This window comes from Channa argus, chromosome 6 (assembly GCF_033026475.1).
Source record: "Channa argus isolate prfri chromosome 6, Channa argus male v1.0, whole genome shotgun sequence".
Classification (NCBI taxonomy): Eukaryota; Metazoa; Chordata; class Actinopteri; order Anabantiformes; family Channidae; genus Channa; species Channa argus.
The window spans coordinates 25,899,443-25,923,771 of NC_090202.1; positions in this window are offsets into that span (position 1 = coordinate 25,899,443).

Genomic DNA, 24,329 nt, shown 5'->3' on the forward strand with positions numbered 1-24,329 from the left:
GTATAAAAAAGTACTTCTATAAATATCAGTGCTAATCCAGTTTGTAGGACACAACGAAGACAAACATTTCAGGCATTTACACGTCTACAGGTGGGAACAGGTGTACAGGTAACTTGGGCTGACACCTTCCCTGAACACTGTCTGGGGAATGTCTGATTTCATGGTTGACAGTTTGATGACAAGGGAAATCTGCCTGCAAGACGTTTCAGGTGTTCATTTTGTATTTATTAAGCAAATACTTTAAGTGCATTAATATTAGCTTTGTTTTTGCCATATTTTACTAGGGTTGGGGACAAAAACAACTGGGGTCTGGAAACATTGCTACAGTTGTCTAGAACAATTCCGGGGGACACTAAAAAGTGGGGGACATTTAGATTTGTCAATGTATTTTTAGTTGCCATTTCTGTTGTGTTGTAGCTTTTTTTGTCATTTGGTTTTGTTGTAGCCTCCATAGAATCTCGTGTCAGTACTTTTTTTTTTTTATCAAACTAAGTACTAGATAAATAGTTTTTTTCTAAAATGTATTTCTACTTATCGTAATACAACAAATTATTTACACGCCCCACTGTTTAAAAATGTTGTTTTTTTATTCCTTTATTTTGTTGTTAGCGATATGAAAGAAAAAAAACAACGGTATTTTGAGTGGACTGCAATGTGCACATGTCCCCATCCCATTGTTGAATTATTGAGTGTGCTACCGACTGGATGGATTAACTCACTCAGTAAATTGGTTGAAAGTAAATGTGCACTGCGTTACAAGCAGCCATTTTTCTGCTCTGCAATTTCATTCACAGGTTACAGTACATATACAAAATATTAATATGAAATAAAGCTAGTGCCCATGTTGCTCGGGCAACTGAAAAAGCTTGTAGTGTTAACCCACGAGCTGTTTTCAGTGTTACCTCCAGTATCTCCTGATGAAGGATGACTGATGAGAGTCATCCACCCCCGTTTCACTGACGTGTTACAGAGGAATCTAAAGGCCCCCCCCTCACTTTCACCGACCTGTTACTGAAGCGCATTTGTTTTTCCACAGCCTCCAATCAGAGGCCCCCCTGGCTAGGGCCAATTAACAGCAACTCACACACTCACTGAGTAGCTACTGTAGCACCCAGCTGGGATAGATTAGTGGCCCTCCACCCACCTATTGTGGTACCACCATGATCAGGGGTTAAAAGTTAACACCCACACATAAGACTCTGACTGCAAATCTGCTTGGTTTATCCTGACTAAATGCAAATTGGATTTGACCCTTTTTTAATCAAAAGGGTGGTTGTAATGAACCCAAAAGCTGTTTGGTAATTACCAAAAGCTCCTAAGGAAGAGAACGTGTGCACTTTAAGAGTTTGGATACATGTGAATGAAATTGTCGACCAAATTGGTCAAGAATCTGATAAACACCTAATAAAGAGATTGTCAACCCTCTTTTTTGTTTTGATATTTTAATCTGCAAGGAAATTATTTCTTATTTTGGTTGGAAATGTATCTTCAGCACCACTTCTGGAGCTGTAATGGATTTACTGTCTCCCACTGACGGACTGATGGTCCTTACAAACACATTCTGTCCCCAGTGACATACTGCAGTGTGTCTTCTTCACTGGGAAAAACAAGGCAGAACTGTGCAGAGAGATCGCCAGTGGACACAGTCTAATATGGTTTGGCACATGCTGGTTCTTAATGGACCAGGCTGTGTTAACGATGTATACTAATGTCAGACTGTTTTTCTACCTTCCCAAACCCCAAAATGGACGTGGTCTGAGGAGGGGGATGATGAAGAGAAGGAGAATGACAAAAAAAGCACAGGAAAGAACTGAAGGCCAGTGGTGGGGAAGGGAGGAGGAGAGGCGGCTGCTGCCAGAGGATGAATGACTGCTACTATGTCTGCTGGCTCCAGGCTCAGTGCACATGTGCGTGTACGTGTGTTTGAGTGTGTGGATGAACAGAGCTCCCTGAGAAGAGGCTGACAGCCTCTCATGCTCAGGTAGACAAACTCAGTTATTTTCACAGTGCAGGCTAAAAATTCTGCACAGTTTGGGCCACTGCAGACACCATAGTAACAAGACAAGCAAGAAAGTTCAACACAGACTTATTGTTGTTTTGTTTACTTATCAATTATTCATTCATGTGTCACTGCTGACTTATGTAATATGTAAAAGATATGTAATTTTTTTTTGTTCAGGGTCGCCACCGCGGATCATTGTCTGCATGTCTCCCCTATTTCTACCGGGCTTGGACCAGCACTGCACAGCTGGGGAGGGGAATGGGCTGTTGGGGGTTCAGTGTCTTCCCTAGAGACACTTCGACATATATCCATAACCGGGGATCGATCTACTGACCCTGTGGTCCATGGACGACTGCCTTACCAACTGAGCTACATTTTACTAATGAAAAGGTTTCAACACTTCCAACCAGAGACATAGTTGAACTAAATGCAGATCAGTCAGATCAAAGTAAGGGCTGCAGTATTATCTGGTAAATACACAAAGGTTTAACGTCTTCATCTTCATGTTTAATGTACAAAGTAAACAAAATCAATTTAACGGCACTAATTTCTTTTGAAGAATGGTAAAAAAAAAAAGAGAAAAAAATCATAACACCACCAAGGACCAAGTGAAACAAACTTAAAGTGACTTCAAAATTGTGTAGGCTTCTGTTTGAGCTGTGGCTGAGATGGCCATCGCTGATGATTTCATATGATAGCAAGAGGAAGCATGAGGCCACATTGGCTGCACAACCCAACATAATGATTAAACACTGTTTTATTATAGGCCATTAAAATTTTCTAAATCTACACTACAGCAAATCAACAACATCAACATTAAAGTAAGACTTTAAATGTAGAAATAATGATCAATTAAACAAACAAACAAACAAACTAATGCATAACCGGTCCATCATTTAGGGTGGATGATGCATTTACATGCTGCAAGCAGAGAAACGATGATCTGCGTCACACTCAAATACCTGACAATCCACCCGAAAAATGCTAAATAAATAAGCAGCTGGTGGCCAGTGTGCTCAGTTTTTGACAGCAGAGAAGCATCAGTTAGGCCTCGGGCCAACCTGCAGCGTATTTGAATAGTCACCAGTGCCTGCAGCCATCTTTATTCTCCCATTTCTCCCGTGAGACACCTTAATCATTGAGCAAGTAAACTACCAGAATCACATACTCATCCCTCCAGGTAAAAATATTTGCATGTCACTGAACCCACTCCTCCTCCTTTTCCTAAAAAAAAAGAAAAGAAAGGGAGGCTGTAAAACATGGCCTCTCTTTACAAACTCTTGCCTCACTTTGTTTTTGGAAGTGAAGGAATGACCAGGCCTCAAATACTTTCTACTCCTTCCTTCTCTCTCGCTCACTCTCATCTTTTCATTTCAGTATTCCTCTGTGTGCCCTGTCCCCCCGTTCCTCACCTCCCCCAGCACTCTCACTCCCTCCTGTCAAAATAAACATATTGAGAGCTGCCGTTCTTTTCATTCAGACGCGCCAAACCAACAGCCTCATTTAGGGCCCCGCTGTCCTCCTGTGTGTGCCCTGTGTCCCCTAAATGTGTGTGAAAGTCTTTCAAGTATTTATAACACACACTGAAAAGCAGGAAAAAAAAAAAAAAAAAGCCATGTCCCTCCTCCTCCGCTCCGCCGTGGTATCTGACATAACCAGCGCTGGGTTTCTCTCCGTGGCCCTGTGTTCCTGGCAGATAGAGGCACTGCCGACCGCCGCTGGGGGAACTTTCCTGGCTCGGAAAAGCCACGGGACAATCACACCTTTCATGGGCCGGAGAGAACACCGCCTGTCCAGCAGCTCCAGGGCCATAGCACAGGGAATTTCTCTTCTTGCCTGGACCGTCTCTCTCCCTCTTTTTCACCCTTAGCATGCCTTACTATCTAAATGGACAGTTTTACCACCAGAGCAGCTACAGGTTCGGACATGCTAGCCATTTATTAGAGCAACCATTGAGGATTTTCCCCATTAAGTGATTAGGCAACAAACATAAAAGAGGGGGCCGTGAGAGAAGGACCACCACCTAAATTCAAATCGATGACAGTGCAGCTGCATTTTAATCTTATGCAGAAAATAGCCACCAGACTACTATTTCTGTAACAGAAGCTAAATCTGTATCTGCTGGTTGCCTGCAGCCACAGCACTGCTGCACCTTCGGCGACGTACTGGCAGCACTCACAGCCCAGAACTTACACACAGAGGTTCAAGGTTATAAAGTAAAAGTTTAATTCATGTTTCAGGTCACAGTTGTATGTGTAAAGGCAATTCATTATGTGTGATGTCTGTAAAACTCTCATAAAAAGGTTAATGAGAAAAATCCAGGGAGGACAGCCTTAACTTTGCACCAGTTAATAAACCTGATTTTGGTGGAGTACACCTATTGAACCCGAATCCCTTGAAATCCCAAAGTCAGTTTTCATACATTTTGTTGTCATTAAGAAAAAAAGACTCATACTCAAAGCAAACAGCTTTCACATTAGTGACACCAAGAATAAAGATTCCATCAAAATAATTAAATAATAATAATAAATTCCTCTCAAGTCCTCTCCAGCCAACTGCACCTTCACTACCCTGTTTGATCTCTCTCTATGCAGCTTTCCTCCCCCATCTCCCCTCCGCCCCCTGCCCCCCTTCTGCCTCTAGATCTCCCCGTCCCTCTGAAGCCACCTTGGGGTTTACAAAGCTACCTTTTAGCAGGTTTAAATATAGAGTCACCTTCTTTGGGGCCATAACTTGAACTGGAGGTTTTCCTGAGGAGTGAGAGATTTTCTAAACTGGTCCAGGTAAATTGGCAGGATTTGTGAAAACCAATTTTGAGAGGCTTGGATTGGAAGCGTGAGGGGGCCGGTTGTGATGTTGTGCTGTGCGCTTCCCGTAAATGCGCTGAGTAGTTTTATTCAAAGAACAGTGGTAAAAAGGCCAAATAAAGATCAAATCAAGCTTGCACGGTGGGGTGCATTTCTGTGAGGTGATGGGGGCAACCTGGGACATGGAAAATGGAAACACTCCATGAAGAGGAGCAAAAAAGTTAAACATTACCAACCCAAGGAATGCATTAAAAAACAGAATGGTGAAATGCAGTGTCATCTTCAGCGGCTTATCAGAGTATGTCCCTTGTAAAAAAATTAAAAGAACTGTAGTGTATTCACTTTGGAAAACTAACAGCACGAATAATTTTTAAAACCTGCATGCGATGCTGCAATTACTGAGATGTGAAGAGTCCAACAGTAAAGGAACACAAGTGGTCAGTTGATGCAAAAAAATTCAAATTGTATTTATTTGTTCCAATATCATTTGTAAAGTGCAGAACACCTGCGAGATTATGTTACTTTATCCCCATTTGTTTGGGCAGGGAGCAGAAAGACTTGACGAGAAAATGCCCTATGGCCCTAAGAACGAGTTTATCTAGGTATTATCCAGAGGGGCTGTGTGTATGAATGCAAACGTCCTAGTCAGTTGGCCCGGACATCACGAATAATTTAACCAGCCAGCTCCCGAGAAAAAAGTTTGGATGGTATCCAATTCAGCACATAGGTGAATAAAACATTTAAATATCTAAGTAAGTGGGCTAGTTGATGACTGCTTTATCCTTTGACTGCAGCAAAAAGGGACAAATACCAATAACTAACCTATGAAGGCAATAACAATGATTAACTGGATTAACAATGAAATTCTTATACTTATACTAATTATGAATCAAAAATAACTGCTCTTTCTGCATTGAGTGTTCACGTTCTGCCCCCAACCACACACACGCTGGACAGGCTCCGCCCCTTTTTCGTCACAAGTCGGAACATGTCTCACGCAGACTGTGTGAAAGAGAAAACTCCGGAGAATACCCGACTCTGATTCTCCAGATATTCTGAGTTCACAGGTTAAGTCACAGTGGTATAAGGACTGAAACACAAACTGAACCTTCAAAGATGATTTGTCTTCAAAATATGACAACTAGTACATTTCATTTCAAAACCTCTAGTTAAAGGATGATGGTACTTAGAAGTTTGTACTAAACTGATTCATGGAGACAGAAAGAAAGCAGAAAGCAGTCAGCTTGGGAATATTTAGACTGGATTTTGATAAAAATATTTTATGCACATTTCATATGTGTATAAAGATGTTTTTATATACATTTTATTTTTTACTTCTCTTTATTCTTTTTTGTGCTTTTTGTTCCGTTTTATCTAAATACTAATCTAAATTTAATATGTTTTGTTTTATTACACTTCAGTTTGTTTTTATCAGTTCTCTTTTTTTTAATTCTCTTTTGTCTGTGTTATCTATATTTTCACTGCTTTTGTTTTGTTTGCGAAGCCTTTTCATCTGTTAGGCACTTTGAGTTGCATTAACTTGTAAAGATGTTGTAAAGTAAAAATGTAATTCCGTCCCAATGCTACTTAAAGGATTATATTTCTTCCACAACTGCTCAAATGCTTTGTTTCAGGTGTGGCAAACCATTTAGAAGTAGTACAGAGCTGCAGGATGAAAACACATGGACACGGACATGCACACCCCCCCCCCCCCCCCCGACACACACACACACACACACACACACACACACACGGATCAGCAGGAGGGGTGGGACCAGCCCTGCAGAGCAGTCTTGCATCCTGGTGTCACGTCAGTCTTTTTAATTCCTTCCAGGAACCTGTGAGGATTTTCACTATGCTAACAATGTGTACCCATGCATGACTCACACACACACACACACACACACACACACACACACACACACTTTAGCACATCACTCTTCTCCTCATTCCCCTCTTTCTGTCTCCACCTTTGGCTTTGACTCTCCCTTTGTGTTAATCACAGAAGTCTGCATTTGTGAGGTTATGTGCCTGTTTTTGTGTGGATATGCGCGTTTGTGCACGGATACAAGTCTTGGCCGTAAACGTTTAGTGCACGTCTTTAGTATGGGTCTGTTTCCAGTCCTGTCGTCTCCTAACACACTTATCCAAACTGAGCTGCGCTGACTTGGCTCTTATTCCAAACTCCATCATCTCAGGCAGTCAAGTGCAGTCAATGATTCTTTCATAAAGGCTGCATTTGGCCTCATCGTAATTTCTCTTCAACCTCAGTTTGACCAGAAGCCCCTGTATCTATAGGCTCATTCAGGACAGGGCCTGCAGTCACTGAGCATATTGCTGTCGCTGCCACACTAAAACCATGTAAGTTTCTCAAGGATGAAGAAAAGAATGCTGTTCCACACATGGCTGTAGATGTTATGTTCATCCGTGTAGCAGAGAACAAAACTTTCTTTTTGTGATCGTCCTCGAGTGGTTTTAAAACGGACAGTAGTTTGTTCCAATTCTTCATCTGCCAGATTCTGGGGAAATTGTGCACATCAGAAGCATCCTCAAAGGTTCTGGGCTTTTGTTAGCAAACTGAAGATATTTAATTAATTCACACAAATGGCATCGTGCAAAAAGCTGTAACTTGACATAGTTATGAGAAATTCCCAGAAACGTTCTTGTACGATTAAGTGCTTTAAGTGTGTGTCTGCACAGATATGCATGTAAACTGCAACTTGACTGTTAAGGTGGAGGCACACAACCATAATGCAGCCTTTCTGTGTGCAGTTTGCATGTTCTTCCCCTGCTTGAGTGGGTTTCCTCCCGGTTCTCCGGTTTCCTCCCACAGCTTAAAGACATGCGTGTTAAGGTAATTGGTAACTCTAAATTGCCCATAGGTGTGAATGTGGGTCTCATTTTGAGTCTCTCTGTTTTGGCCCTGAGACAGACTGGAAACCTATCCAGCGTGTACCCCACCTCAATGACAGCTGGGATACGTTCCCGACATTATCTGGACTTTATCCGTCAAGCCCCCTTGTCCAATGTCCTTATCGTGTTTGTGAGCTCGTCCGTGCAACACGCTGCTCTGTCTTGAATTGTCGGGAGGATTTAAGGGAAGAGAAAAGGCGTGTTGATGACGTTTCTATCACTCGACTGTGACCTTTTGTTTTTATGCATAGCTGTGCTGACATTACTAAAGCCGGTTACATATGAACACGGGACTCTGCGGGTTACTTCAGGTTTGTGGTGTGACTTGTTCACTGTAGGTCTGCTATCCACCCCGGGCACCTCCCTGAGCGTCACGTCCAATAAATGTTACAACACTGGATCAAAATGAAATATTGCATTTCACTGGCTACGAAACCAAAATAACTTTTGCAGTTTCACTGCATACAAACATTCTATTATATTTTGAAGAGATACAACATGTGACAGGTAAAAAGAACAATTTGATTTTTATTCTCACTTCGGTTAACTTTAGGGAAACCATGTGGATCTAGGTAAAACTCAAAATGTAAACACATCCTGTCTTGTGTTACTGTTGACTTTTGCTATATTTACCTAAGATGACAATCTTTCCCTTACCTTTGCTTTGAGTTGCCATTAAAGCATTAATTATGCTTTTATTTCTAGAAGAAAACAGATTAGAAAAAAATAAACTAAATACGTGGTCAGTGCCATTTTGTGTGTATGATCTGGAAATAAATAGAATTTGTTCATTAAAAACTCAAAATTCTATACACCAAAGCTTCAAACTGTGTTTCTATTTCACATTTATAACGTCTTCAGTTAGCGATAAATGATGAGGTTCACTGGAACCAATCAACCAACAGATGCTGGTTCCAGAACAAACATAGCCATAGCTCGACAGAACTGGTCAAACTGGTTTTTGTAGACTGATTGTTAAGGTAGGGTTAAGGGATATCTAGGAGCCCTTAACGTCCATTAAAAAAAAATAAAAAAATCCATCCAAACATTATTTTGCTCTGAAATTATTTTCTCATCATCATCCTCTCCTCTGCTCTTCACATGAAACCTATAGAGCAGTTTGTAAATTGCCTTTTGAGATGAGCCATTTATCACCTGACAAACACCTGTCTTCCTTTTCATCCATCTGGGCTTTGTTTGAAGGTGAATTACACCAGCAGAAGCCAAATAAAAGGCCTCGGGCTTGTTTGGTTTTAAAAATAGTTAATTAAAACTTGTCCTCTATTTAAAAGAATTGCATGACTTATGAGAAGATGGAGTGACAGATTAAATGAACACTCAGGCACACACGCAGGCTGTTAAAGTGAACATGTATACATGTATATGTACACTCAGTGGGTAGTGGAGTAGTACTGAAGTGCATTATATGAAAAGGTGATTTTGCCTTTTTTGGCCAACCTATTTAAAATGAATGATGTTTATTGCAGGTTAATTACTCCACAGCATGCGTTTATTGCTACTGTGCAGCAAAGAAGCAAAGACTGCGCACAAGAGAAATGCAATGTCAACCTCTGACAGCCAATGTAGCTGCTAGGTTGTAAAAGGTTCATATATGAGTTTATTAGTACATGGTTAGGTTTAGTGGCTCTGTAATGATTTAGACTGCCAACTCATACAATAAGGCCGATTTATATCACGTCCCAATGCCCGGTGTGGTGTCCATGATGTCTATTACGTCATTAACCAACTCAGCGAGGGTCAAGACCGACTAGCTACAAATGTCTGTGTAGCCCATATATTTGTGTCCGTGCAAACTTCACTGTTCACTGTTTCCAGAAAAGTAAACTAGCTGCTTGTTTCACACATGAAAAGGTAGGAAACATTTATGCAGCGTCTTTAAACCTGTTCTTGTAAAGTGGTGGCACATACTGGTTTTTTAATCTCATTTAGTTAAATAAACAAATAAAGGAGCGTGTCTTCTCACTGTTGGTGCTGTCCCAGGTTTCATCGTACTCCCCTTCCTTTAGAATGTTTCGTCACATTTTAATTAAATATAATGTTAGGTGTTCCAGCCTCATGAAAAACAAATAGTGGCACTACACTACTGATCAAAGTATCATCTTATAACTATATTGACAAAAGATAATTAGCATTGAGCACCAGAGCTAAACAATTTCCTTCTACCCCGACGAACTAACTCATTATCTCACCACATTATACTTTACTCAAACAATGCAAAGATGATAAATTCATAAATTCCTTCTAGCATCACTCATTGTACTTAATCTGTTTGTCCACTGCTTGTCACCAATGATCCTTTAACAGCTATAGTTACTGTTACAGTGCTCACAGACTGATGAATGAAATTAATACCACAATAGTAACATTTTTGCAATATGTGCAAACTTGCATAAAATTATCAAACTAAAATCTAACTTGCCTAGAAGCAAATTGCACTGTAGCAATGCTACCTGGCTTCATGGAGGCAATTTAATTGTCTGCATTTCCCCGCTGGCTTTAGTTAGAATGAATCACTTCAATTAGTGTCTGATCTAAATATACAGAACATACAATACATCAGGACACAAAGTGACCAGTATGTTGATGGATTCCTTAGAGCTGCTGCCTCACAGCTACTAGGTCCCAGGCTTGACTCCACCTGCCAGTCACGGCCTTTCTGTGGGGAGTTTCTCCCTTGTGCTTCTGTGGGTTTCCACCAGGTACTTGTGTTTCCTCCCACAGTCCAAAGACATGCATGTTAGGGTAATTGGTGACTGTAAATTGACTGCATATCTCTATGTGTTGGCCCTGAGATAGAGTGGACACCTGTACAGGGTGTAGCCCACCTCTTGCCCATTTACAGCTGGTATAGACTACAGCCCCCCTCAACCCATGAATGGATGGATCTCAGACTTCTGTCAATCACAGCAGCCCCTTCAAACATGCTGAAAATCTTCTTGCACCCACACACCCCCCAAATTACACACACACACACCTTACTATAGTTTAGTGTCATCTTTATTTTAACTATCATAGCTAAATTACCTTAACCAAAAACCTAAGTTGTAACTCAAACAGCTCTTTGAAGTTGTACAGACAGGCCAAAATGACCTCATGCAATGGTATCAAAGGGTTGTCCACACAACTACATGAGCACATGTAAACACACACACTTCATCAATATTAGTTTCACAGACTGTGGCCGACTGGATGGAATTTGTGATAGGGCAGAATATTTATTTGCTGCTTAGCCAAGTTTGCCAAACCAACATAAATAACACCATCTACTTTTCCCTCTACCATGAGTTTCCCTTCCTTCTTCTAGTCTACGCTCAGAGAAGACATTACAAATGAAAACAAACATACACACGCACGAATGCAAACAACATGAAGATGTAGACCCACTCAAACAGCATCAACACAGAAGCAAATACATGGCAGAAACATTAGCCCTTTTTATAAAGAAGCCCTACTGTATTCGTGTTCAGCTGACCTTTATTTGAAACACCTCTGCTTATTGACACTGGAGTAAAAAATGCTGCCATAAAGGCACTTTAGTGTTCACGTTACACAGGTAGTGGTACGAGAGCATCAGCGACGTGACACTTTCAGTGTAACCTTGCACTGTAAATAATATCAAGCTGGTTTAACAAACAAAAGAAGTACACCTGCTGCCTTGAAAATAGGAATGAACATATGTAGATCCAAATTATAAATTAAGATAAATTAGTTCACCATGGTCTCATTGCTTTTGAACTTGTAGAAGTACATCAATTACATTTACTAAGTTTGTGAACATTTCAACACTAACCTTGATCATGCTAAGCAGTTTTTTTTTACTATTATAAAACGAAAAAACATCACCCTAAATGAATATCTTTTAAAGCCAAGCAGAACAGTTCATGAATAGGTTCCTCACAATATGAAAATTAGGAATCTCTGGAAAGTTTTTAAAGCACATTTACAGCGATGTGCTTTAACTATGTCTCTACATTTACTTTAAGACATGATTCGGATTGAAAGTTAATGTCCATTGAGTACAACATGGTCATAAATGATTGTGGTCGTGGTATCATTGGTACGATAAGATGCTGAAACGGGCTCTGGAGTCTCTCAAGGACCACAACAATGTGCAGGGTGGGAGAAGGCCTAGTAGTTTTTAGGACTGAAGTAAGACTGTGGTCTGGTTAAGCATAGTGCTGCGTGCTTGGGCCATGTCGCCAACAAACTGACCTCCTTTTCTCCCCATTTTCCCTCCAAATAGCAATATATCCGCTTGATCATACATTGCTCAAATGAAGCCAAATGTAATGATAATCATTAGCGTGTGCACACAATGCACAACAACTTTACAGTGTTGTAATTTACAGTATGTTGTAAATGCAGTCACAATACATGACAGTGACTAAACCTGACTAAAACTTCACAGCCCTTCTACCCAAAATCGCCTCGGGCATTTTATTTAGAAGGTGAGAAAATATGACACGACCTCTTCAGGTGGCTTGAACTTTAAACTCTGACTCCCCGTGCCGGTATGGTACCTTGTATACAGAATGGTGGGGCGGCCTATTGGCACAGTGAGCGCACCTTGAACAGGCAGTGTAAAAGTGGCTACAGATGTACATGTGTAGACACAGTGACAGAGATGCACACATGCACTAAACACACAATGAAACACTCTCCATTTCCCACACTAGGACAGAAATAGCTAGATAAACAGAAAATCTTTTTAAAAGGACCTGGCTGAAGTGAAAAAGGTCAGACCAGTTTTCAGACACACACGTCAATTGACCCAGAGTAGACTGGAAATGGTCCAACATCCCAAAGCATTATTAATAACTGTTTGCAGGAAAGGATTCCCCTTATTTTTGTAAATGTTCCATTACCACACTGCACAAGCATGTCCCAAAATCTGCATGCGACCAATGCTTCATCAAAGCCAATGTAACTGTATTCCTAATTTTTTTTTAAGAAATGCCAATGTTAAGAATATTTAAAGTCAGTCTTTGGGGTACGGGATCAGGCTTAATCCAGGCATTATCAATATCAGATACATTCTTTTTATCTGATTTTTTTTTTTATTTGTTCGCTCCAGGTTAAAATGCTATATTGCACTCTGTTAAAACACAGCAAAGTCTATAATAGCAGTACAGACTGGCACAGACCAATTCATCAATTTAATACTACACTTAATGCACACATTTTCAAAAGAACAATAATCACATAACATACATTCTGAAAAGTCCCTGATCTGAGACTCAGCAAAGCCTGTGACAGACCGGCAGAAACTGATGCAGCCTCTGAAATATCTGCTTACATTTTGCAGTATTTGCTGCAAATAAATGTGTGAGACACGTAATTAAAAGGATGATGTGGGTGAATAGATGTGATTCAGCAGGAGTCTGGAGTAGAATTTGGTCGTCTGAGTGGAAAGGAAAGATCAGTTCACCACTGGGGAGTCAGGAGTCAAGTGTTTCCCTGTTCTCTCTATTTATAGTTTAAATAAATATGAAAGTAGGAAAAGCAGGATCTAGAGTAAACAATATGAATATATAGTCTTTTCTATTTATTGTGTGAATTGTTTTTAAAGTTTTTTTTATATAACTGATTGCGTTTAGTAGTAAAGTTATGTCATAAGTTACAGGTCAGTTAAAATTTTACAATAAACTGCAAATTGTACAAATAATACAATCTACTCTACAACGGGAACATGTAAAAAAAATTAAATGCTACAAAACTAATAGTCACTTTTTTTCAATGATGAATAGCCTGGATTAAAATCATGCATTAAGAAAAGACAAAAGACACTTTGGTGTCTGCTCCAGTTCAACAGACAGAGGGTAGAACTTTTTAATATGCAGAACCTAAAATGCATAGGCTATAGAATGAAGACATTCTTATAGTATAAAAGTATAGTATAAATGTTTTCAAGTCAACTTATATTTTCATTTGTAATTTTATAGATAATAGATCATGTTTTTTTTTGTTTTTTTTATCTTGTAGAAGCGTGTGTGAGGGCAGTGGAAAGTATGAATTGGCCATAACAATGAATGGCAGCTGGGCCGGCCTTTTGCATCCCTACGTATACATGCATCATCAAAGGATCTGTATTAGGACACACCCAACTTCATGTGGCTATTAATGATATTGACTCTCAGGTTATTTTGGGCCTAGTGCCATAGTTAAAAAAATAATAATAATCCAAGGTGGTGACTGACATTTCAATCCACTTCTCATCTCTTACATTTTTATTTTGTCTGCTTTAAGGAGACACAATGTGGCTCCAGCTCAGACTAATGAGTGGGACTTTTTTGCAGGCCAGTTAACTGTCACTCTGCCAGTGAGGACTGCATGGAGACAGAAGGAAATAATCTGTATCAATGGAGAAAGTGTCCTGGTCCAGGTACAGGTACAGGTGAGGTTCCAGTGAAAACCAAACAGCACAGGTCCGGCTCAGTTCATTTCCACCCGTTTCCAGAGTAAAAACACAGAGCAGCAGTTAGTGCAGCTACATCCTCAGTCTGTTTCCTTCAAAACATCCGCTCCATGAATTAGACATCTTATTTACTGTGTGCCCCCTCCTTTTTCCCAAATTCTCTCTCTACTCCTCCCATCACACCATCGGTCTCACCCTTCTACTCTCTTTTTGCTCCCCTGTCTCTTTCTCATGCAGCCGGTACGAGGAAGTTTCGGTAAAGGTCTTTGGTTACCAAGCTGGCTCTCGATGAAAAAAAAAAAAACATGACTCAAAGAGCCTCCTGATTTCTTACCAAAAACAAACAAACAAACAAAAAAAAAAAACTACACATCAGAATAAATACCTTTAAGAACCACAGCTGCTTATTTTAGTCCACCAACTTCATTGGTGCTCGAGAGATTTCCATGTACATTTACTGCATTTATCATCATCCATTATATTATAACATATTTGCTCCTATAGAAAAACATTACGGTCATTGTATTATACATTTCAAAAGAGACCATTACTACAAAAATTACTTTTGCTATAAATGTGCTACAGTACTATTAAACGGTATTTAGCCACTAATACTTATGAGCAGTTCCATGTTAGCATAAACATCTGTAATCACAGGCTTCACATAAGACCCGCTGAGGTAAATGAGAGCAAGAAAGCCTAAACTCCAAAATCAGTTAACATATTAGCGTTTTCGTGTCTTGGAGCCTATGGCTTTTTTAATGCCTGAAATAATTAAGTTAATAATTAAGAAAATACTTAAGTTAATAAAAGGTTGTTCCTTAAACACCCCACTCCCGCAATTTGTGATTTGCTTTAACAGTATGTGTCTTAAAAAAAAAACAAGTGGCTAAAAGAGTCTACAGAGTATATAAGATAAATTGAATGTAATCATCCTTAATACAGAGACTATTGTAGTCACACTTTGCAGGCTTGAGTTTATACTTAACAATAGCTTTGTACTTCTGGTGATTGTATTTACACTTCAAAAATCATAATCCCAGTGGCCTTTCACCAAAGGAAGCACAGAGATGCAAACTTCTGGATTGGCCTGCAAAAAAAAAAACATCATCACAACGGCACTTTATAAAAGCGCTGTAAAGAGCCCAGGGAAGGAGCAGGATAGAAGGGAACTTTTTAGAGAAAGTCGAATACTAAGTTAATGCTAAATCACAATTTGATCAGTTTTCCATATCATTCAATGAAAACAACTGACATCAAGCATAACAATTGTTCATTTACAAGAAATCTTTAGTGGTCACATTAGTGTAATTTTAACGTACACAGTTGAAATAACAATTTAAATTAAAAGTCCCTCAAAAACACTAGATTTCATGCTCTGTGCGTGGACCTACTGTCGCTCCTTCTTAAGCCCTGAAGAGTTTTGATCAGTTGAAACACTGTGCTGATTATTTGTCTCATTAAACATTAAGAGATGATCACCAAATCACTGTCTAAAAATATAATTTCCTCTCCGCAAGTCCTTGCTTCTCACACATACCAGGGCACAAGCTGCAATTAAAGCACATTTAATTTTAGTCTCATCCGGCATGTTAGCTGTACAAAGGTGCCAGTGTTAGCTAGAGGCCAGAGAGAGAGGGCGAGAGAACACACAGAGGTATTTATAGTGGAGAAAATACAGAGCAGAGGTGAAAGGAGGACTAAGCATCTCGGGGTGAAACAAGTGAATAAAGAGAAAAAATATACCCTACAAAGATTTACTGTTATGGCTGTATGTGCAACTGATGGGTTACGATGAGCAAAAAGCAAAAGCAAGAAATGATGGAAGGAGATCTTGTGGCATCTCGTGTGGTTGGGCAACCTGAATCTATCATGGAATAGTGGACATAGTGACTAACAAGAAAATCTACTATAATAATGTATTTTATTACATGTGCATGTTCGGAAAGATATAGCAAAAATGGGGTGTGATTTCACGAAAATGTTCAGAATTATAATACTCTGTTCATTACTTCTCTGGAGCAGAAAATGTCGGCCAGGTGTGAATTTGTGGTGGAATAATAACTTCATAAACAGTTTATAACAGTTATTCATCTTTGAGTTAGAGAGGGGCTCTAAATAACTAGTTTTAGGATGTCAAATAGCAAAGAGAACCTGGTTTGAAAAAATAACTTTGGTCAGTTTTTAAACTTCATCAATCCACACACAGACAATAAAAACACCAAACAATTGCCCCTACTCTCCTTTAGTGTCTGTCAGTCTGCAACCTAGATATTTTTTAATTAAACACATACACCAAAGCTAATGAAAGCTTCAGTGCCCTTTCTTCTTCTAAGCTACTACTTCTGCTCCTGTTTCCGTGTAACTTATTCCCCTGATATTTGGTATGTGCTTATAAAAATACAGAGCTTCACCTCAATATCTGTTCAAAATAAAGAATCGACTGCCACCAGTACCAAACCAGCTCATTAAGAGATAAACAACACAATACCACCCACAAAGATCTCACAGCAACACGGTAAAAGTAAAAGAGCAGAGACAGAACTAAACATTTTAAAACAGAGCAAGGTTCCTGTACTTTAATGTAAAAATGTTCTCGGGTGTCCAGGCTTATTCTTTCCCTTTCCTCTATCCCTCCCTCTCTCTGTTCATTGTTCGAGGTTCAGGTGCCGTGCCGGCTGGTTAATGGTTAACGACGGGTTCGGCACTGGCGGACAGCGAGGGGAGGAGGCGGGAGCCATGAAGAAACGGTGACATTTCACTGCCATTATTCATCTGTGCTTTGTTCCTGCAGCGCTGAGAAGTGTTTGCACTTGGATGGAGAGCAGGGCGGAGGGATGCCGAGATGAAGGGATGAATGGGGTAGGGTGTGGAGGAGGGAGAATAGAAGGGGGGGGAATGGGGGGATTGAGAGGTGAAGAAGTCATAAGGTTAAAGTGTGAGACACCTAGGTGGACAAGGTAATTGTTACAAAGACCTCTGTGTCTCTGCCTCATTATCTGAAACTTTTAATCCTTACAATCTTACGCCTTTTGTTTTAGTTTTTTACCTAATGTTCTTTCTCTCTACCCAACACACACACACACACACTTCCTAGCTGTTTACATGGTGTGTTTGCACAGTATGGTAACTGAGAGGAGGAGGACAGTGAAAGAGGGGCAGGGATGTTAACCTCAGAGATATTCTCTCCTCTGCAACACAAAGCCTCATCAACCACTGCACTTTTAATATTTCATTATTGTTACCGTCCACCTGAGTCACAAACCCAATGATGATGGTAGCACTTATAAATTCTCCCTTTTCCTTTCTTTCTTTCTTTCACTTAATATTATTTTTAAACTAGAAAATAATTAATTCTTTCTCCAAAGTATCACATGAACTACATATTGTAACTGCTGCAGTGTGTGTCTTTCAACAAGTAGAACCACCTTATTTACAATTGTGTAAGTGTATTAAAGTGTGTTATACAATATTTTTTCATGTACATGTTTTTGTTTTTTTGGTTTCTTTTACTTTGCTTCTGTGCATATGTTGTGGGACCACCTCCAAAATGAGCTGTCTGCTTTTGTTGATGTCTGCAATACAATTGAAGAGCACATATTTTGGGTAAATCATTAACTCCAAAAATACACAATCTATCAAAAAAAAGAACAATCGAATGCATTCAAGGTGTTTCAAGTAGGTTTTAAGTATTTGAAGGAAGCTTTTAAACTGCAGCACAAACATTTTTCTTCTGTATCCTGCATCATGTGCCATACATGTCAAAACACATTAGAGCACACATGTGCATAATGTATTTGTGTGTGTGTGTGTGTGTGTGTGTGTGTGTGTGTGTGTGTGTGCTTGTGTATCTGTATAGAGTGGGGTATAGTCTCAGTTGGATTTTACACACAGACTGTGCAGAACAATGGCCAGCTTTGACAGAGCCAGGCTGATAGGAGGAGATGGGCTGGATCTATTGTCTGCTCTGTTTACTCACAGACTCACCTGGCACTGAGCTAATAGCACTGACTGTCTGTGCAGGGGATGAGGGTCCCAGCACACACACACACACACACGCACACACGCGCACGCACACACACACACGCAGTGAAACACTTTAGGACAGAGCAGTATACAGCTGAAGATCTGTCAACACAGAATTTACAGAGTCATAAATTACATAAACATAAATTATCCAAAAATTATGCCAGAGTTATCTTAATATCAAACTATTAGTATATGTGCTTCTTTTTTTGTGTGGATGTGTGTGTCCGGTAACACCTGGGTGTCCTGGGAGGTTCTGAGTAAAGTGGGAGGGTTTATAGAGGAGAAAGAAGAAGAACGACAGGGTGGTTTTCTCAGGCTTTTACCACTGTGCAAACACACACACACACCAACCAGTTGATGGGTGTTGATGGGATCAGTTGGAAGCCTCAGAGTGACCCTGCCCCAACCCCACCCTTGTTTGATCGACAAAGGTGAGAGAAGAGGGTGGGGGGGGTGGAGTATACTCAAATAATTTTGGACAGAGAAACATTAAAAAGTCACATTTGACAGATGTGCCCTCATGCAAACATTTAGAGAATGTGACATTCAGTCACATCCTACCAGCTGTTGGGGGACAGAGGGCTCCTGCTGCAGTGGAAACAATGGGCACCTTATGTTTTGTTTGGATCAAATGTAAGGTGGAACTTCTCTACTAGCCTACTGTCGCAGCAGCACTGAGCTGACGTTTGCGACCATGTTCCAAATCAGGAGAGAAATTCACAACACAAATTACAAATCAGCAGTAAAAGGCAGAGGGATCTTACTGCCTTAGCCACAGGTGGGCTCTCAGCATCACAGAGGGGAAATCCATCAGGCCCTACGGAGATGATTGCATTTTAAAAACGCCTCACAAATAAATAGTTGCATTATTAAAAACTGTAATTTTCTATAACAGCTGGACGTGGTTTTTAATAAATGTCACCCAACCTGGACTAAACAGCTTAGACGCTGGGGACGGTTTCCAGGCAGCGGATTTTTACACATTTGGTGCTTTCGCTATAAAGTCACGACTTGAATTTAAGTCTCAATTCATTCTTGATTTAGAAGAAACACATCTCTGATCACTATTTACAAGGCGCTGTGACAGATTTAACACACCTGCAATTCTAAAACCTGAAATCTGATTCCTTGATAAACAAGGGGGATACAGCAGATAGTATATTCCAGGGTAGTTACAGTCAGGGGACGAACAAAATTATGATTAAACCTGAGAATTGATGACCAGAGAGAGAATGTTGTATTTGTCAGGGAGGTTTTGTTAACAGTTCTGTTTGCATGTTTGTTAGTCAGCAGGATATAGTAAAACATTTTACAGATTTCATTAAAAGTAGGTAATTTGGTGAATCCGATTTGATTTAGATTTACCATATGACCCGACTGAGTGTCCCATTCACTTCTACTCTATCTTAAAGTTTGCGTGGCATTGTGCAGTGGTTTCGCAACATAACCTTTAATTTCAGTGGTTCAGACCCAGAGTTTCCCTGGTTCACTCTCAGGTCTCAAGGCCTGGGCAGTCAGGAGCAGGGCCGACCTGGACTGATAAGCCTCTTTTTTTTTTTTTTTTGTTGTTTTTCGACTTGTGGTTTGGCTCTCGTCCAGCAGATAACAACATGTGAAATACCAACTGCATTAATGATTGGTCAGCCCTGCCTCCTACCCTCGCCCAGAATCTTTATTTTAACACAATTATTTATCAACTGAGCTAAATCTTATCAAGTAAAGGCATGAGATCTGCGTAGGCTGACAGCTTTCATTCTAACTCCGACAGTAAAATGTTACAATAAGTACAAAATTCCATACTTATTAGTTTTCATTTTTTCCCCGACCTGTAAATATGTGCATACTATGTTCTTAAAATGAAATGAAACAATGTTGTGGAGAATCCATTTTGGTAAGGGCTTGAAAGATTCAGCTGTAGTTGGCCGAGTCAAGCAAATCCTCATTAACATCAAACAGAGTTCACCCGACAATGGCCCTAACAGGCAGTAATGTAGGGAGGGTTTTTATCCACAGAGGCATCTGTTCACGGTGTGCTGCACACCACTGCACACCTACTGCCTCCAAGTGCATGTGCACTGCTGGCTTTGATGTGACATCATTCATTCTGTCCACAGTGCAGGTCCTCAACACACTGACTATACAGTCAATACACACAGTACATATACATGCAGCGAGTAAATATCATTCATATGTTCCGACTTCGATTGGGGGGACTTGTGCATCTAACTATTCACGTATTTTAGGTTTTCATTATTAGCTTGTCTCGTGGACAAAATGTCTGACTTACAGACTTGCTCATAGTAGAAGCTCATGTTAATAGTAGAAGCAGTTAGTTAGTACTGACAGCGGTTGCACTTTGCAACTTTATCATATCAGCTGCTTTTCCAAAGATTAATTTCTGACTAGGCATCTCAGGATCACATTTTTGGCCCCAAGATTGAGTTTGATGTGAGAACTTCAACCAAAGAATTTTTTTCATTAAAGTGGCCATGTTATGCATAATTTCCAACTTATGATTTGGACAATTGAGAGTTCCCAAAAAGGATTATTCTTCACATAATAGGCCTTTCGTGCAGTAGTTCTCAAGCTCTGTATGTAACTGTTTTAGCTCCTGTTCAGCTCACCGTTTAGGAATTTTGGTGTTTTTCATTAGACAACAATCAACAACTATTAAGTTACAGCTAAAAATACAAATCACTTACATACAAACTAAAACATTTTATTTAGTTCTTCATTCAGAGTCCTGATATTGTGCATGTTTACTGGGCCACTATTCATGTAATTAATAATTCCTGGTTTTCCTACAAATCTTCTGTCAAAAGAAATTCAAGCTTTTGATTATGCTTCTTTTAATTTTGTATTGAGGCACAATTTAGTTTGTCCACAATGTGTTTTATAGTGACTATCATACTGTATGCGGGTTAGCATGGCCCTGGTTCACCTCAGTAAACCGTTGCCATTATGGTAACAAAAATAAACACAGTGTACCACATTTAGGCACAAAAACTACTTATTGTATTCGAGTTAGCAGTTTATTGGCACAGAAGTTGTAGGAGTGCAGATTGCTAAATCACATCTATGCACAACTTCTCACCAACTGGCAAATGGTCTGCAATTCGATGGAGCTTTCCCACCTTATCAGATGCTAAGCATCTAGTAGAAGTTTGCTCCTTCTAAAGCACAATTATGGCAATGACAACAACTGAAAACAGCCAGTTAAAAGCATGAACCCTCAATCGGGCTGCAAAATGCAAACACACCAAATAATGGGCATGGTGCACAGTGCACAGTGCATAGTGAGCATTTGAGAAAGACCCATTTTGGCAACAACAACAATGGGCCTACTGCACCAATGTTTTCCCAAGTTTCTTCTAACATTTGTTAGAACAGTCTTAAGAAAAGTGTACGTCAGATACATAATGTGTTCTTAAATAGTCAAAACTGTTTTCTTACAATGATGAATCTCATCATCGTAAGTTGATAGCCTGCTCTAGAGTTTAGCATAATTAAAGGCTCTGCCAGTGCCCACAAACGTGCATTAGACTGCTGTGTGCGCACTCAGGACACAGAAACATAAGGAAATGTTGAGGAAGTCAAGAACAGCCACACAAGATCTAAAGGAGCGGATGCTCTGCTGCAGAAGGTGAACAGAAAATGACCCGTTATATTTAGATAAGGTACCCCCTATGGATATAAATGCAGCCCCCTATGACACTGAAAAAGTACATCAATTTATTTCTTATTGATAAGAATATTATTGTAATGGAAATCCTTTAATATTAAAAACTGTAGAGCCATTGAAAACTCAATAACTTCCGCACTTCAGCATCCGAGTGTGCATAAGTCTTCAGTGTGCGTCAATTCTGTTCTATCACAAGAGCAAATCTCAAATAAGAAAACTTGGTGGGAATATCAGAATCTTTGTTAAAACAATGTTAAACGAAGAGAAGAAGAAACACAGTTATTTTTATTAAGCAAAAATAATAGGAAGCATTTGCATTAAGGCTCTCTACACACTTATACAAGACCAGAAATAAAACCCAGACAAATGAAGGTTAAAATGTCTTATTTTTTGGACCCTGTTTCAGAACAAGACTATATAATCATGTAAACCAAACAGTTGTGAGGCATGGAACTACACAAATCCACAGATATATTTTAAGCCATTTAAATTAACCTATTGTATTATCACTGTACTGTAAATTATCAAAGGGTATCAAATGCCAAACATAAAAATAGTTCATTCAACCATTAGTCAGATTCATGGCACTTATCTGTCCTATCAGTCCTTTGCTGCTTACTGTGGCATTGTGGTGACAGTGAGAATTACAGCTCTCACTTAGTTCAGTATCAAGGAAATGGGAATAAGCAAGAATTATATTTTAAAAAAAAGGCATAAATTCCACACATTTCTAAAGGGACATTCCTTGTTGCCATTCTTTCATTGGGTCCAACTGAGCCATAATATAAGGATACAGTGCAAAGCAGCATCTGAAACTGAGCACTGTGGGTCGGGCAGTGACCTAGGGGTTGTCTGGGCTGGATAAAAGGAAGTCCTGGTTAATGAGTAACAGTGGCAATGTGGCCTGGTGCTACAGGTGGGGTGGGTGGGGGTTGGCCAGGGCACAAACTGATAAGACGAGAAGGCAGAATGAGTTTTCAGGGGTTGGGGCAGCAACAGAAAAGAATGGAGCCTTATTGTCTACACTTGGAGGTATTAATAGTGTTTATTTACAATAGTCATGTCGGTGTAGAGAAGAAATGGAAGAGAGGAAAGAAGCATGAAGAAAATGTTAATTTCAGAATTGGATGCTCGAGGAAGCTGTGGGAGAACTGTTTAACTCACTAATATTAAGTAAACAAGATTTTTTTTACAAGTTACAAGACCTGTCTACAGCTGATGTCAGTGCATTTCAAGTCATACAAAACATAACAATGTCATTCAATAAAAGAAAATACTTTTGATACTTAACCTCAGTACACTTCACTGCTAATATTATCTGAATGTGTATCTTTTACTTGTAATGCAATATTTTCACATTGTGCTATTCTTATTTTTCAATAATGCAAAAGAACAGATACTTCCTTCACCACAGAGTAGTGGTAGATATAATACTAACACCAGCCTCATAGATGTAGTAGTAATGAGAGCAGTTTTAACAGCAGTAGTACTTTTATAGCAGTATTGTAAATGCACAACAAATACAAACATTAGAAGCAGTACTAACCATTTTTTATTGATCTCAATGTGGAAAATCTTCCCCTGCTTAAATGCCACAAGTGATGAAACATGCGAACTGCTGCAGCTGAAATCACTTTTTTTTTTTTTAACATACATGCATTTTGTTGTTATGATACTTCGGCCGCAGTGTGTATCGACACACATAGTATCTATGGGACACACTGGTTGATATTTTTTTTAACCTCCCATTTATTAACAACCTCAGTCAAATCCATTTTAATTGACATTAATGTTGTATAATTCTTTATCAGTTATTTGGACTGCGCTGAGTAAGCTGGAACGCGAAGATCATTCATACTGACCTCAGGGCTGTCAGACAGAGAAGCACAGATAAGTCGCCTGATAATGACCTGAAAGGGGCTATTTCACCTTTAACCTTAGCACTTTAGCTTTACTTCCTCATACTAGACAGTGAGAAAGGGAAGGACTAGTGCAAGATTAACATCAGGGGTTAATTGAAACATTTCAGAATGAGTAACTTTGTCTGTTGCTGAAATTGTCATACTATTGCACCCATAGCTCTTTGGTTTGGGTCCAGCTTTACTTTGCTGTTTTCAAAGATATTTAATTAAGACTATGTGGATGCTGTCCCTACATGTCTCTGTCATAATCATCTTTGGCTGATATGTTAGGATTTACTTTGGTAAACTTTATAGATTTCAATGAAAGAAATCCCTCATTTAAGTTCACACTTTTAATTTCAATTTTACTACAGGTGGTTATTTGAAACCCACATCTTCTGTGTCCACATCGCAGAAGCTTCACCTTCTTGAAGAGCTTGGCTCCAACAGTATTTTTCCTGTGTCCTAACTGAACAAAAGCATGCTTTAAACACAACAATGCAGAGGAAATCCTTTGCATTCATGGTCAGGGTGTAAAGTTTAGGGTTGAAAGCTTTAA